Genomic DNA, 10,894 nt, shown 5'->3' with positions numbered 1-10,894 from the left:
TTTTTCTTCACTACGGGAAAGGATCGGTTCACTACAGTGCTTGACAAAGTCTACGCTGGCATGGCCGCTGCTATTGCTATAGTAAAGCCTGTACGAAGGATGCTCTCATGACGCAAAAGATATTCCGAGGGAGCACTGTCTGGACGAAGAATGCGAATAGTCGATAGAGGGTGACGTGCGTTGTGGTTCAACAATTGAAGAGATACCCTTAAAGGTTGGCATGAGAGATAAGCGTCTATAGGAGGTGCACCTGCTTTCGCATTCACGACCTTAGTCGAAGTGCAGCCTGGCACATCAAGACATGTTCTCAGGGCTTAACCTTGTCAGCTCTCCCACGTATATAGGCAGGAGGGGCGCATCTTTGTAATAATCAGTAAACTGTGTCGTTGCTAGACTATGAAAAGTGATACATTTAGCTGGAGCAATTATCCCTATTACGGGCCCCACTTCCTGCCTGCTATGTGTTTAGGCACGTGTATGAAGCTGCGTAATTTGGACTTGACCATCGATACTTGCTTAGACAAGGGCAAGTTTCGGTTAATCATCACTCCTAGGAATCTGTGGTGTGTAAAGTACGGTATGGCTGTGCTGTTAATTGTAACCTGGTAGCGGTGCATCGCCTTGCGTGTATGTGCAAGGGCCGCTCTCTTCTCAGGTGCCAATTGTACACCTCACTGCTGCAAAAACTTCGAGGTGACCGACACTGCATGGTGCAGTCTTACAGGAAATTGTGGCGCCGTAACACCACAAGTCCATATGTAGATATCGTGTGTTTGGGCTCATGATGGTAATCTCTGGCGCTATATCGGCGAGTCTAATAAAGGTTATATTGAACAGCCTAAGGCTGAGCACGTTTCTTTGAGGAACGCCTAGGATGATTTGATCACGACTGGTCGCGTCGTCCCTTGTCGTCATAAATATGGTACGATTTATAAGGTAGTTCATTACCAGTGAAACCTCCCACATCCAATTCCTAGCTCCTCAAGTACGTCATGAATGGCGTCAATCACGCTAACAATGCAGGATCTTTTTTTTTTGCGAAAACACGTCATCACATCTGGGTAAAGGTTATACTTTTTGCAAAACAAGTCTAGCCTCGTCAGCACCATTCTCTTCATCATCTCGCCCACGCAGTTTGCCAGGGCAACGGGTCTGTAGGAAGATATGGCATGAGGTGTTTTTCCAGCCTGAAAATAGTCTACAATAAGACTTGTTTTCTAATTATTCAGTACAGATCCAGCACTCCAAAATGTGTTGAATTGAAGAGTGCGTCTTCCCCAGAGAACGCAGTGTAGCATATGTGATGCCATGCGGTCCAGCCACTGACGATCTTCGAGATGAAGCCATACAGCCCCTATTTCTACATCGTCAACATCGCGTCAAGACGGTCGTATGTGGATGGGTTAGGGCTTGTCCGTCTATTGAATATGGACCTGAAGCCATAGCCACAATGATGTAGCAGTAGTCCTCGGCCATTTCCACTTCGCTTTTACACTGTACCACTGCTGGTGCCCATAATGGGCACTTTTCTTGAGGAGGAAATTGTAAACTGTGCATTACCTGCCGTATTTTACAAAGCGGCTTGCGAGGATCAAGGGAAGTACAAGATCCTCTTCAGCGCTTGTGTACAGTTTGTCGAGGTGCCGAAGAACATGTCGTTGAGCTCGGCGACAGATGGTGCGGTCTCAGGTAGATTGCGTTCTTCGGTATTTTCTATCGGCGCGGCGACGCACGTTTCGTAGTTATTCATATTCGATGTCAGTGGAGTTTTGGGTACCTATATGCATATGAATTTTGTCGTTTCATGCAGAGCTGTTCTAATAGTACGTTCTAGATCAGGCGACGAAGCTTGTTATGAGCCAGCATTGTCCTCCAATGTTTGATAATCTCTCTAGTTAGTAAACAAAGTCGAGATGAAGGAATTTTAAGGAACCACTGCAGTATTATGTATATAGGTATAGGGTCGCTACCACGCCGTTTCCAGATCGGATTACCAGGTTGTTCAGGGTTGAAGATTTCTGGACACGAATGCTAGCTCTAATCAGCTGCTATAAGCCGGTTATTGGAGAAATTGGAGATTATATGTGGTCCATTGCATATTTGGGCGAAAAAAGTTAAGTGTAGACAATCAAATCTCTCGTTTTTTTTCATGTAGCCTCCAGTGATCGTAAACACGCGCTGCTTATGTTTTACCGTCGCACAGGTGTATTCATTAAACGCATGTTCCGCGGCCATGAGGCCTATAACGTAAAACTGTTCCAATGTGTTTTTTATCCAATCTTCTCACGTCAAATTTGCGTAACGGATGACGCAAGCACCGGGAGGTCACCCGCAGGGTTGTCTGAACAGACCAATAAAACGCTCTCCTCGTTCATAGGAGGTTGTATCGTGCGCGTCTGAGCAAGTCGACACACACAGTGGATGGGCATCGAAAAAACTGCCTGTCTCTTTATTGTGGTTACTTCTATATCTTCGTGTGAGAGGGTGAGGCATGCGCAGAAGTGGTTAGGGGAAGAAGGATGCGCTGCTATCAGGTCGTCTGCTTCCGTGGTAGCCATGTACGATACATCTCCTTTCCCTTAAGGAAAATAAAAAAGGGACTTTATCGCATCAAGGCAAGAAAAAAAAGATGCTAGAAGACTTGACGGAAATTCGCTTCGTATTGCAGCCGTTGAGGCTTGTTACGCTGACGGGTCGAGCTGCGGGGCTCTGCTTCCGATGCCTCCACTTTGGGGAAGACCTGTATTTTTGCTTGCGGATGACCAGTTGACCCGGGTGCACTTTGGCCTTGTTCTGGAGGCTCCTGTCTTTCGTTTTGTAAGCTTCTATTTTCAGCGTTGCTGTTGTCATCTTCGTCTACCCTGCGGTATTTTTCCCGCGTTTGAAGCAGGTGTTGTCTGTTCCGCCTTAGAAGCCTTCCATCCTCTGTCTCCACGATGTGGGACCGGGGACCAGTTACGTGACCAGTTGTCATCCAGTATGCGTACCGTGTCTCCTTGCTGCAAAGGTTGCAGCGTTTTGCCCGTGGCCTGCTGTTGATGCTTGACTATTGGGCATCCCAGCTCAGTGCTGTATTCCGGAACGTTGGTGCGCAGGCGCCGTCCCTGTAACAGTTGGGCAGGTGAATGGCAATCCTCTAGTACAGACACACGATAAGACAAGAGTCCTAACCAAAAATCGTCGCAATGTTCAGTGGTCTTTTTCATAATGCGCTTAACTATCTGTACTCCCATTTCAGATTAGTATCTGTCGTGGTACCGTTCATCTCTATCTAGTGCTTTAGTGGCGACACCGAGATGCTTGATCTCGGAGCCGTTGTAGGCAGTCAGCACTGGTGCGCTCTTGCGCAACGTGTTCATTTTCGAGATGCGCTGAAAAATGCTAAGCGCAATCAAGTTGGCTTGGGAACCAGTATCAACTTTCAGTTCTATCTCGTGACCAGAGACCTTGCCACGCACTGTCCAGTCTTTCCCTGGTTTTGTGCTTACGCCACAGATGCTGACGTCAAGGACATCAAAGCTGTCTTCACCATCTTCCTGAATGCCGTGAACTTGCGGGTTCTTGCAGCACAATGAAAAGTGATTCTTCTTTTTACATGCGTAGCAAGTTTTTCCGTAGGCTGGACATCGCCGTGGCGCATGCACTCGACCACAGTGCTTGCACTGGCCCTCTTGTTCTTTGCCGCGTTGATATCGGTGAGTGGAGTCTACTTGCACGCGCTCGTTGGCCCATGCAGCATGTTGTTGTGCCGCCGCTTCGGCTGCTTTGCATATGTTCTCGGCTTTTTGTAGAGTCAAGGTTTTGTCCCGCAACATTTTCTCTCGGAGAGTCTTGTTATTAGTCCCGAATACAATCTGGTCCCTAATCAGAGACTCTTCAAGGTACCTGAAATTACAAAGTTTGGCTTGCATCCTCAGGTCACGTACAAACCACTCGAATCGCTCTGCCTCATCTTGGAGTCGCATACGGAACAAATGGCGTTCGTAAACCTCGTTCCCTTGCTCAATAAAGTATGCGTCAAACTTCCGCACTAGTGTCTCGTAGTCATCCTTGAGCTCACCTTCGGCGAATGTGAATTTGTTATAGACCTCAAGCGCTTCTTCACCCGCGGCGCTCAGGAGGACGTCCATGGCTCGCTTCCTGCCGCGCGGCTGCGGGCACTTCTGACACCATGTATCGTGCGCGTCTGAGCAAATCCACACACACAGTCGTTGGGCATCGAAAAAACTGCCTGTCTCTTCATTGTGGTTACCTTTATATCTTCGTGTGAGAGGGTGCCGCATGCACAGAAGTGGTTAGGGGAAGAAGGATGCGCTGCTATCAGCTCGTCTGCTTCCGTGGTAGCCAAGTATGATACAGAGGTCACTTTTGTTTGCTTGAAAAACAAATAACATTGCCTACACAGCGCGGCTTGTCTTATCTAATTTGCTGACAAGAGGCGAGGAGCACGCTCAAGTGGAGAGGGATTCGATGGAGCCGAGCCATTGCACTGAAAATCGGTAAAAAGATCAAGAGGGCGGTGCCAGCGTCTGCGATTGGTCCACTTTCCCTTACTTGGCTTGCTGTGGCTGGTCGAAAATTGTGGCGGCATGCAACGGAACCTTAAGAATGACAGTAAAACGGATCCTCAGCAAAGAAGAGTTGGCAGAACGAGGTCGTAAACGTGCCGAAAGTGCTCGAAAACGTTACACGACCACGCAAAAAGTTTTATACATAATTAAACCCATGCTCTCCGGCTGGTGCGAGTAGCCAGCGCCTCAGCGATCGGCGGCAGCCATATTATATTCCTTTCGGAACGGGGCAGCATGCGGCTATTCACGAGAAAATTCAGTTTTGTTCGGCATATTAATGCATCTTTTTTGCGTGCACGTCACTTTGACGCGGTGGGTTGCTGCGGTTTTGTTAGAGAGTGTGACTGGCAGGTGAAGTGGGTGCAGCCCGAAAACTCTTGGCCAATAGCCGGAGGCTAATGGCAAAAAGGCGTCGAATCAGAAATAACTATTTTTCTTTTGTTCGGTCAAATCATGCATAATCAGTGTTTTCACGTCACATCAGATGGGGAGCTATCGTGGTTTTCTTCACGTCGCGTGACAGAGAGGTGAAGGGGGGGGTTGTCTAAAGAAGTTTTTTACCAATCGCGGAGGGCTTATTGGATTGGTATGGAGGGTATTGGAATAGAAAAGTTTGGAATAGTTTTACGTTATAGCGCCCCATTTGTTGGGCGTACACCATCACAGGTGAATGCACTAGGCAGTGGGACAAACAATCTAGATGCATTCAAGGATTTTGTGCTGTTGTATTGCAAGTGGTACGTACCGTATTTGGAAGATTGGCGAAAAATGCGTACAAATGCAGTGACAGATGCTAAATGCCTAATATAAAAAAATTGATATATTATAGAGAACAGACTAAATGTGATATGTTATTCCATTGAGAGATTGATGTGCAATAGATTTTTTATTTTAATGATGATATGCCGCTGGCCTTGCTAGTCCCAAGGGGTAGGAATAAAGTGCATACAAAATAAAGCAGTATATGTAGAATCGAAGTACAACAGTAAAGGTATTGCGACAAGGGCGCAAGAAAAGAAAAATGAAACTTTCCCTATGTGCCGCTATATATGTTTGTATTTTATGCAGAAAGTTATATTCGCATTAGGAAGAACGAAGACCGCCTATTGCCACTACTTTGTCGGTTAACATGCAGGGGTTATAAGTCTGTTAGGCGTTACCTACATTCGGAGCACAAATAACCTTGGCAAATCGACCGACCCGGAAGCAAAAACCACGCCAAAGCAGGGAGGGTTGTCAATGAAAGATTTCCTCTAAAAAGGCCGCATGTATGCTATCATGACGAACACGCAAAAGCTAATGAGAGCATGGTTACAGAAGCGCAGTCGAGCGCAATCATCGCAGTGTAAGCACTTTAACGCTCTAGCAGACGCAGGTGATATTCACGTTCGCTCCTGGTGTGCGCTATACGTGTTTTAGATTGGGAATGGATCACGCGTACAGTTAATATTGCATTGGCTACAAAATAATAAATCTGCTTCCCATTCCATTCTCCATGGACTTCATGCACAATAATTTTGTGCGAGCAATCAGTGATGATTGTGCCCTGTAAACACTAAGGAGAAAAGGAAACCACATGATGAATTGGGCATGTACACCAATGATGCTCAACGCACCATTCGCATGAAGCCGCACAGACTTCATGGAAAGTAGGTACATGGAAAGGTGTACAGAAATCCGTCTTAACTTGAAGCATGGCCTCCGAGATCACGGAGGTCATGCTTGAAACCACGACTTAGTCAAGTCCAGCCCAAAACAATGCCTGAGGTAAACATGCTGAAGCTGACCATTGCGTATCGTTCCGTGACTTAACGTTCAGGCGTACCTTGTGCCGGACTTGACGAAGTCAACTTCTGACTTTAATGGTGAAATGTTGGCTTAGTGGTTTGTAGACCTCAGCGGACTGGTATTTATTTCCAAAGCTACTTGTACGCGTCACGACACATAGTCGTGGCTTTCAGTTCATATGCACTTCGGAATACGGGGCATGATCCGAAAAATGGCAGCTTTAGCTGAGAGCTCCTATCAAAATTAAATGAAAACAAAGAGTCAGTAGGCGGGGAGAGTAACAAGGGGTTTGTTAATTTTTTAGACCATTCGTTCTTTACTAAAATTGTTGACAATGAAATAATTTTTAAAAATTCTCAAGTACAATGTTTTCAACTCTGTAGCTATGTAAAATTGACATAACACTGCACTAAACTGCTCCTATTAGGACGTCTCGAACAGATAGAATTGATTTGTTATACACCACTCTTACTTCTACCACTAATTTTCGAGTATAGTTCTTAAAAAACCCTCACAAACAGACGTGCGCTTATCAATTTACGCATAAGATTTCTGCGGTTTATACCTCCTAACAGATGCAGAATACAGAATTGTGATATCTTTTGCGGCTGAGGTACGGATTTGTAAGCGCTCTGCTTTTTTTTATATTTACCAATATGGTAAAGTTTCTGCAAATACTCTGGCCACAAATTTATGTACTGCTTCCGAAAATTATCACAATACTTTTGATATGCATAATTTAACAAATATTGTTCAAATAGGTCCAGCAATTGTCTCATAAAAGCATTTCTGTGTTTTACACGCATTTTGATAGAAAAATTAAAGCAAATCTGTGTGTGGCAAGACCTGAAGCTGCAAGTCAACTCAAGAAAGTGGCTTGCCGAGGAAAGCATGTTGCTTATAGACTCATCTGAACACCGGCAACGCAGCTTGTACGCCTTCTGAAGACTACCCAGGAGACGTAATCATATAGGGTGAATGGACTCAGCGCTGTACAAAGTTGCGAAATAGCATACAGCGAAAGTGGCATCCCGATGCGTGTAAAAGAGGACGAGCCATCATCACTGAGAACTGCTAGGCGGAGATCCAAGCCCACGTCTTCCCGTCAGGAGATTGGGCCATCTTGCCAGACCAAAGATAATTATTATGTAGTGGGCAACGAGTGAACAAATTTTGAGCTAAGAAGTTTAACGTATCTAAACAGTAAAAATCCTTAGGAGAAACACCATAGTCTGCGCTCCGGATTATTTTGTTCACGGAAAGTTTTTTAATGCGCACCTAAAGCTACGTACACGAGCGGTTTTCCAATTCATCTCTAATTGAAATGCAGCCAACGGAACTGGTAATCGAACCCTCGGCCTCCTGCACAGCAACACAACATCATAGCCACTGATCTATGGAGGTGGCTGAATTCGGTGAAATAAGCAAGCTACAAAACTAGCATACTACGTTGAATGTTAACTGAAACAAAGCCGTCTCCTTGTGCTTTGGAACCACTAGTGATAAGCGCCCACCTAGCAAAAACAGACAATGTTTCCCATGTTGTTGGCCAATAAAATTTCATCTAGTTCAAGTAGTAGATGCCTCCAACGGGCAGGCAAAGCCTCGTGTTTTGATACTTGTATGGCAAAGACGTTCGTTTATGCCTATCTGCATAGTAGATTTACTTGATTAGAATAAATCAAGGCCGCATCACTGTTTCTTCATTATGCTGCAAACATTCAGCTTCTGCTTACGTAAAATATGTGACTGTGTCGATTGTAATCCAACAACATTTTGCGATTGCATTTGACAAACATTTACCAATTTACCAACAGTTGCCATCCAAAACAATAAGGTTCCTAGATCAATTACTGACATGGGACCCTGATTATGAGGAAAGTAATTCACAGTATAAAAATGGTTTAGAATGCATATGGTTGGCATTGTCAAATTGTGACTGCGAGCTTATCACTGTGCTTGCAAAGAAAAGTGTACAATTATTGCATTCTACCAGCGTTAACATGTGGGGCAGAAATATGGAGGTTAATAAAGAAGCTAGAGAACAAGTCAAGGGCTGTGCAAACAACGATCGAATGAATATGTTGGGCGTAACGTTAATAGAAAGAGAGTTGTGCAGGTCACAAAAAACGGTGATAGCCGATGGTATAGTAGACACTAAGGCGAAGAAATGGAGCTGGGCAGGCCATCTAATGCGTATAGCAGCTAACCCGTGGGTCATTAGAGTTACACCGGGGCTGCCAAGGGGAGGAAAGCGTAGTCCAGGACAACAGAATATTGCAAGGGGTGGGGGGTGAAATTAGGAGGTATGCAGATGCAAGTTGGCATCAGCGCATGACAGGGGTAATTGCAGATCGCTGGAGGGGCTTTCTTCCTAAAGTGGGCAATAGGCTCATGTTGATGAATATTACACCAAAGCCTAAATATATGCAAATTTCAATTCTGAACTAAAGTGACACCCAATCTTCCGTTCTAGTTTGTCGCATATTCTGCTAATCCAGCCGCGCATGTACTGTTCGACCGTCTTAGAAGCCAGGTGATGAGTCTATTTGCTCGCGCCGAATTCAGTACGTTGGCTTTCCTATACACTATAATTTGCTTCGCTTTATGGTTTGGCGGGATCTTACAAATTACAATTATCGGTAATTTACAAAGCCCACAAAGGCCTTGGCTGAAACTTAGTTACAGAAATGTAAATGTGGAGTTTGTGTTCAAGAAACCACAGATCCCCTGCATCATTAAATTTTGTTTGATTCAAGTGACTGAGAGCAGTGCTACGCAGAGACTGGGCACGTCTCCACTCGCCGAATAAATCTGTACTCACGCTTGTTTGAGCTGGCTTGTAGCTGGACGGCTTACTGAAAACGTGTTCTTTTTCGCAGAACGTGAGGTTTTCCGACTTTTGTACTGTGTCAAGTAAAGGATACATTTGGGATTTCCCAGGCAGAAAACTGGATACATTAAGCAGAATATGCGCACTCAAAGTAGCGGGCGCTGCTGGTGACGTGCTTGGCCTAAAGAGATAAGACAAAAACTGTATACTTAGTGTAGGGGCTAGGACTACTGAGAGAAGTTTCTTAGCCCCTATCAAATGTTAGCCAAGAAAGTCGATAATGATGTCAACGTATTGGAAAAGGACACGCCTAACTTCTGAATACAAATTGCTTGTTTCACAGAGTGCGCACAGCCAAACTAACCATAAAACACAACAAAAGTGAAATCGGCTCCCCAACAACATGCTTCTTAGGCCATATGGTAGGGCAAGGCGTTTTACAGCCCTTGAAAGACACCGCCAACAAGATCAACACTGCCAAACGACCTGGAACGAAGAAGGAGCTCAGGGCCTTCTTAGGACTAACGGGACATTACCGGGACTTTGTTGCGAACTACGCTGAGCTTGCCCATCCACTCACCGACCTTACGAAGAAGGGCTCTCCGAACCGGCTGAATTGGCAGACACCACACGAAGAGGCATTTATGCTATTAAAGGAGCTCTTGTCACAGCAGCCTATACTAAAGGCTCCAGACTTGAGCAGACACTTTGTGCTACGCACAGACGCCTCTTCGAGAAGTCTCGGAGCACTTCTTTTGCAAGAACAGGACGGGCGTTTGCATCCCGTGTCCTACGCTAGCCGGAAGCTTTTGCCGCGTGAAGCTGCCTACTCCACAATTGAGAGGGAGTGCCTCGCCATAGTGTGGGCTGTACAGAAATTTCATGTGTACCTTTACGGTAAACCGTTTATCCTGCAGTCCGACCACCAACCACTGCGATACCTAAATTCGGCGAAGCACGTCAACAGTCGCGTGCTACGTTGGAGTTTACTCCTTATGGATTATGACTTTCATGTGGAGTATATTCGTGGATGTGATAACGTTGGTGCAGACTATCTAAGTAGAATAGCTACGGACACGGACTAATGTGTCATGTGAGTAGTAGCGTTAACTGTTTGACTCGTGATACTCTGTAGTGCTACCCTCCTCGACTTCTTGAATTTGGGGGGAAATGTGATAGGAGTTTGGACTATTTGAATGTCGCGGCCGAATGCGCGTGACTGCTGTGCGGCGGCGACGGACGAAGAGGAAGAGAAGGACCGGTGTCTGGGTGGAGACGGCAGCCATGCGATCTGCTTGAGCTGCGTGGGCGGGCCTTCCGAACGAGCCCAGCAGTCATCTACCCAAGGCCGGTGTTCCTGGGTGTGCTGGCATAACAGGCCGGGCTGTCCTTGGGCTTCAACCGGCCTGTTCCACTGCTGGGCGAGCATCCGACGCCGGCATGTTCCGGTGCAGCTAAGCCTTCCGAGCGGTCTACCCTGTGGCGGGCAGACGTCCCGACCCAGCTGTCGCGCGAGTGGCTCGTCGTGTGCCGGGCATCCGCCCTGGCCTCCAGCCCCTGCGCCACTCGCTGCTCCAGACTCATCTTTGCGCCTCTTCGTGCCGTGAGTGTGTGATACCGACGCGCTATCGGACGCCTTCCTATATTGACGCTTAGCTTGACCATACCTAAGCGACAGACACTCATGAAGGGAACTGTGTGT

This window comes from Dermacentor andersoni, chromosome 6, assembly GCF_023375885.2.
Source record: "Dermacentor andersoni chromosome 6, qqDerAnde1_hic_scaffold, whole genome shotgun sequence".
Lineage (NCBI taxonomy): Eukaryota > Metazoa > Arthropoda > Arachnida > Ixodida > Ixodidae > Dermacentor > Dermacentor andersoni.
This window is presented reverse-complemented; position numbering follows the sequence as displayed.